Below are 6,741 nucleotides of genomic sequence, written 5' to 3'. Positions count from 1 at the left end.
TCTCTCTCTCTCCCCCTCTCTCTCTCTCTCTCTCTCTCCCTCTCTCTCCCTCTCTCCATCTCTCTCTCCCCCCCCTCTCCCTCTCTCCCTCCCTCTCCCTCTCTCTCATATATGTACGTGAAACCACGCGACAATAAATGAAGTAATAATAATGAAATACGTACGACGAATAGCACCATCTCTCGTGATCCAGTTACATGATGAGTAGGAAAGTAATTGTAAATTAATAATATATTAAACATATGAACCAATAGTATGTTAAATTGAAATACTTTTCAGTAATTCTTTAAAAGTACATATAGGTAACATTTAACAATATGTTGCACACATAAACACATATGTCTTGAGAGTAAAAAAATTCTTTAACCTACTGTCGAATCGTAACATTTGAAAAATGAAAATCTTTCTGACCTACTGTTGGAACTTCATCATCTTCATTCGTCGGTAAGAACGGTAGTGACTCATAGCGTAGTGGATAAATTTCATTTATCAACTGAAGCACTCAATTGATTGTTAGCAGTTGTGAATATAGTATTTGCAAATCTCTAGTGTATCATGAATAAAAATATTTTATTAATTACATATTTTATTACATATGTTACACATAACGAATAATTTCTTTCCTTTCCTTGACCATAAATAGACAAAGCTGAACAACCCAGATAGCATAGAGAATTCAAATAGAATTCAGTCGTATGTCACCAATTCTGTTAATTTTTAGATGCAAAAAGAACTCTTTTCACTGAACTGTGATGATTTATTTTTGCACCTGAAAATGAACTCAGAATTGGTGACATACGACTGAATTCTTTTTGAATTATTTTTGAATTCTCTGAGATATCTGAGAAACCATAATCTGTCTGTAAAAATATTATTATTATTAAGAACAGTACAGGAGCATTTTATTATATTATTATTTTATTATTTTTATTTCCAAATGTAAAGTTTGCATTGCTTTTTCATTACGATGCTACAAGTAGAAATTAAGAACCCACAAATGCAAAAGGGTTTGACGAAGTTTGACAAATTACATTTTATAAAAGAGAACCCACACAACAAAACATCTAAAATCGGAACATAAGACATCTTTTAGACGTCAGAATATAAAACGTCTTTAAGACGTCTTTAAAACGTCATAATAAGGCGGCTAAAAAATTGGCGCATATTGCTATCAGCAAAAACTGACCCTTCACAACGCATTTTACATTACGATAAAACCGCCGCCGCCACTGCGTGTAGACTTTTCCGTGACGATAAACCGCTACCGCCGCGACCTTCTTCCTTTTTTTAAATAAACATTAATTTGTTGCCGCGGTTGGTCGCGCGCAGCGCGCCACCTCTAATTGCAGCCTCGTTCTACTATTTTCTTTTTATCGCACGCACGGTCGATTAGACTGCCGCGCGCCATCTCTCTGTCGCGCCGTCGGCGCATTGAATCTGCTACTGATTCAGAGGTCTGTTTATGGCTCCCCCTGCGGATCGGAGAGTGTACTGCTCCCGCGCCCCCCACTTGTGGTTTCCCCGCGTGCTCACCGCGGTCCCCCGCCCTATTTCTCCGCGCTCCTATGCTTGGAGACTTGCTTATATGATCTACTTGTATATTCTCTCATGATGATGTATAACGGAAGATCACGCTTCACCTGAAGAAAGCATTAATATGTGAAGAGAATATCTGTTTTAAATATATTCTTTTTAATATAATAAGAGAGAAAGAGAAAGAGAAGGAGAAAAGAGAAACATCCAAGTAAACTTTAATAACATTGTATTTCCATGTGTTGTCGCAAGCACGTACTTAGATGGCAATTTAGCTATTGTACATTTAGCATTTAACAATGTAACTGTTTACATTGTCGAGTGGAAAATTATAACTGTTTTGTTACTGGTACTTGTGTTTGGTGGTACATTATTCAACAAATTTATTGTAGATCTTTTTGTAGTCCTTCCAATTAAAATAATTAATAATTAAATATATTGAGTTGTAAATGGAGCATCGCGTTAAAAAAATCATATTTTGTGCTGCATTTCTGCCGCGTTTCTGCTGCTACGTTCAAACGACACGTCGTGATCGATTTTTGCTGTGTTTCTGCCGTTACGTTTGAGTGGCACGTCGTGATCGATTTCTGCCGTGTTTCTGCTGTTTCATAATGTTACTTAATTAGTTTTATTTCTAATGCCTTTCTGTTCACATGATATGACGTCATTCTTTGTTCAATTTTATGTTGCTTCATGTCGAAAAATCATGTCTCAATGTTTAAATTTTTTTCTTGCTCTGCTGACATATCATGCCTCATTTTTGCACTATTTTTGCCATCATATCATAATGCAGATTTTGTTAAATTTCTGTTATATTTACACACGCACTATCTGACATAGCAGATCATACTTCGTTACTGCCAAAATTATGTCAGCATAGTATGCAACACATATCCTGGTAAAAAAAAAATTGATAAAGAACGATAGAATAAAATTACCATTTTCCATCGTTTTGAATATGAATTTGGTTCGTGAATTTACAAATGTGAATAGTATTATATCATATACGATAGAATACAATAGATAGTGATAGAATTTCTATTGTCAGTTTCCTATATAATGCAAATAGAATCTGAGTTTTATTGAACCAGATAAAATACGATAGAATGCTGACGCTTGCGAACGATAGAGCTTATAGAAAACAATACAAATTGATAGAAATTCTATCGTTCTCAATCGTTCTCTATCAACTTTCTTTACCAGGGCACTTAGCAAAACCTGACTTTTGCAGACTTGGCTATCTGGATACATTTGAGCTGCCGCTGAGTTGTTTAATTTGAAAATAAAAGAACTTTTTAACTTGCTATTAAATAATAAATTTTACAAATAAATATATCTCTAACTTATTGTTGAGTCGTACTATATGCTTGATTTCTCAACAAAATAGTAAGAGGTCAAAAAACATAACGGGTTTAGTCGAGATACGAACCTCTTTTAGTCGGGATACAAACCAGTAACCTTTTTTCAGTAACACCATTAGATGGCGCTAGGTAGTCTATTAATCTCTTGAGTTTTTTCATGTTACATCACTAAATACCGCTAGACAGTCTGTTCACCAATTTTGATCGAGTCTAACAATCCATTGTTATTCTGAAATATAATTCTAAAGAACTGCCACTGTCTTTTATGAAGAGTCAAGGTATGTAATGTAACTTTACGACAATCTGCTCATATTATTACTTTTAAGTAGAAAGAGATCATTCGAGAAGCTTTTTAGCAGCTTCCACCCTCTATTTTGTAGGTATATTATAATTATAACGTTTCTCATCCATAAAATTAAATAACAAATAGTAATCGTTCCATGTTTTATTTTAACTTTTAATTGAGTTTCAAATCGGAAAAAATATTTTTTTATACAAAATATAAAAAATACAATTTATTTTTTAAAAAAGGAACTGTAAAGTTATATTTACTATGTGGTTAACGAACATCGTATACTAATTTTTTACGTTCTATGAACGATCAAGTCGAAAAAATGTTGTTGCTGCAACGTTAAATAACAATGAAAAAATTATGGATTTAATTATACACATATACAAATTGAAGGGCACGCTTTCAAATAATATAAGTGTTAATTGTATTTAATTTTCCATTTATGCAGCAAACACAAAATAACAAACTTTAGCAAGTATTTTTATATTCGACGGATCTTATAATTAATGGATCTATTTGTGTAATAATGTGAGAAATAACTAAACCTCATATTCATAAATATACCTGAAAACTACAGATTTTATAAAACTGTTAAACGGTACTGTAAACTCATTACTGTAAAACGCTTTACAATTCATTTAATTACTTGTATTCTTGTTGAACTTACAACTTATTGGAATTTGTATGTATTCTTATAATCAAAGAAAGTAAATCCTGAATTGGAATTTGTCTATATTCTTATAATCAAAGAAAGTAAATCCTGAAGATTAAAGATTCACTTTCCTTAATTATGAATTAAATTGCATTACATAGTATGTTAGATTATATTGCATTAAAATTTATCAAATTATATTGGAATACTTTAGATTTTGTATAAAAATATATTAGATTGTATTAGGTTGCATTAGATTGTGTTATTTATAACTCATCATTATTTGATGATCACATTAATGTCTAATTATCCATTAATCTATATTAATTTAATAAATAAAATATTAATATAAAATTTTTTTGATCAAATATGTTGGTAGAAAAAAATAAATTCACAAATTTCATGAACTTATATCGGCCAGGAACACATGATGAGCGAGAAGGTGGCACGAAACTCGTAAAATTTTCTATCTCATTTTTCTTAAAGAAAAAAGTGCGATTCAATTAAGCATATTGGTAAGTATGTAAGTATTGTAAGTATGTTAGCTATATTAAGAGAGACGATAATAAATAAGAGAGATAATAAATAAGAGATAACAACGGTTGAATATTGCTTTATGAGAAAACATGACTAAAGCATACTTTAGATATCATGAAAAGCATACTTTCAGATATCATGATTCAGCGAATCGTGATTGATGTAAAGTTGTATTTTGGAGATAAAAGCAGCTATATAAAACACCACCGTTGAATCCGTCAATTTATCGCAGTATATACGCGAGGAAGAGCAATTGATCGCGACTCGCTCCATCGCGATAAAAATCGGTTCTACGAGCTTCCGTATTTACAGTCTGTACATAAGGATCGAAGATAAATGATTTCAAGCTTGAAGGAGAGAAATAGGGACGGACGAGATAAGATTAAAGGTCGCCAGTTTTGTGACGGATCGCAAGCAGTAGGTCGCTCTCACGACTCTGACCCTCTGTGTACCGCGCAATTATTTCTTATTCTCGGCGTAATGACGCTCGACGAAGATCCCGGAGCATTCAGAGGTCTCTTCCACCATTCCGGGGTTAATAGTACGAACATCACTTCTTCTTTCTCGTCTCAGGTGCCGGTACGTCTTCTACAATGTCTCTCATTTGTCCTCTTCTCTTTCCTGATACTTTCGACACATAAAACTGCTTGAATAGTTGAAAATTAGATCTGTTTTGCCACTTAGGACTTAGGCCCATCGTGTTAATTCATTTTGATAACGCGCTTCAGCGTGTCATAATCCTCGCGTGTTCGTAAATAAATATTTCGGAGAGTCACATCGTGACTGTCATATTTTCCATGACATTACGATTTGTATATTTATCGCTACTTTGGTAGATTTTATCGGCGAGTTTGAGAAGCAGATTCCGGACTCGCAAAGTTCTCATGTCGCGAATTCAATTTGACGAAACTTGCAAACGCGTGCACGAGAAACTGCCGAGAGCGACAAGCAAAATCGAGCAATTCAGGTGGCGCGGCGACTCGAGCGGAGGGAAACTTTTTTACATTTGATTTTGCGACAGTTAGAAATGAATATCTTCGTTAAATGAATTTTTATTGCGTTGCGCACTTTGCGTCGGATGCTGTCCGGGGCAGAAGAATAATAGAGGAAGCCAGATGAGTAATAGTCGGATAACTACCTGGACAGCAGGAAAATATTTTTCGGTCGAAGGTCTGGTCGTGCAATTTCGCGATGATGAAGGATCGCGAGATATCGTAATGAAAAATATTTTCTGCATTACGATCTCGAGTGCCCGTTATCGTTCGACATTTATGCCGGGCGTTACAGTAGGGATTACTACGTGGACGTTTAGAGTGCCTCTGTGCGGAATATACATTCTAGCATATATTCTAGCAATTAATCAATAGTATCGATTAATCATTTAAGAACCGCGATAATCAATCAGTCATGCGCATTACTCATTTCTATTCCCCGTTCGAACACTGCGGGCTCCAAAATCCCACAGTGTCTGGAGGTCTCGCAGGTATTAACGTGGCACTGTCTATGACAAGGAATTATCTATTCCCGTCGTATGGCCAATTACCAAACACTTCGTATATCGAAGCCTCGAGGCGAGACTATGGGGATACTTCGATAACAATAGAGTCACGATATATTTACGCTTATGTGATATCGTGTTGATCGTTTCAACTTCGTTACAAAACTCTGATACTTCGTGATATTTGCATTGAGAGAAACTCTTGAAAATTCATTTGTGAAATATAAGGTTTATTTATGTGAATAAACTTTATATTCCACAAATAAATTTTCAAGTACTTTTTTCAGTGCATATTATTCGCATAATCATGGAGAGAAAATTGTTTACAGAGCGGTGATGAAACAAAATCGAGCAATGAGAAAGTAAGAAAAAATATGTACACTGAGAGAGAAAATAGTTCTAACTAGAATTATAGTTATTTTTTTACTCCAACCATATTTGTTGTTCTAACACACTAATAGTAGTAGAAACATAGATAGATAGATATAAAGTTATTATCACTAATATTATAGTAAAATATTATAATAAAAAATAGTTTCCTCAGCCATAATTCATAAGTCATTTTTCTATGCGATTATAGTTACGAGTACCAAATATTTTTTTCTCAGTGTATTCCAAGAGAGAACGGAAAGGAATGATATTGATATTTCAAAATAATTCTTCAGGAGAAATTATTGTAACGTGCTTATCGATATTTTTATTTGATATGCCTTTCAAATATGCTCGTCAACGTCGAGAAGCGAGTGTCGACCGGGAAGTAGCCGGTGACGAAATCAAAATATCGATACTCCGGCAGTCGAACAGGGATCATTCGGCACCTCTCTAGGCGCCAGGGTGCCTAATAGTGCCGAGCCTGGTCGGTGGTGGG

Source organism: Odontomachus brunneus, unplaced genomic scaffold, assembly GCF_010583005.1.
Source record: "Odontomachus brunneus isolate Ranch 3 - 2012 unplaced genomic scaffold, Obru_v1 Obru_scaffold_131, whole genome shotgun sequence".
Lineage (NCBI taxonomy): Eukaryota > Metazoa > Arthropoda > Insecta > Hymenoptera > Formicidae > Odontomachus > Odontomachus brunneus.
This window is presented reverse-complemented; position numbering follows the sequence as displayed.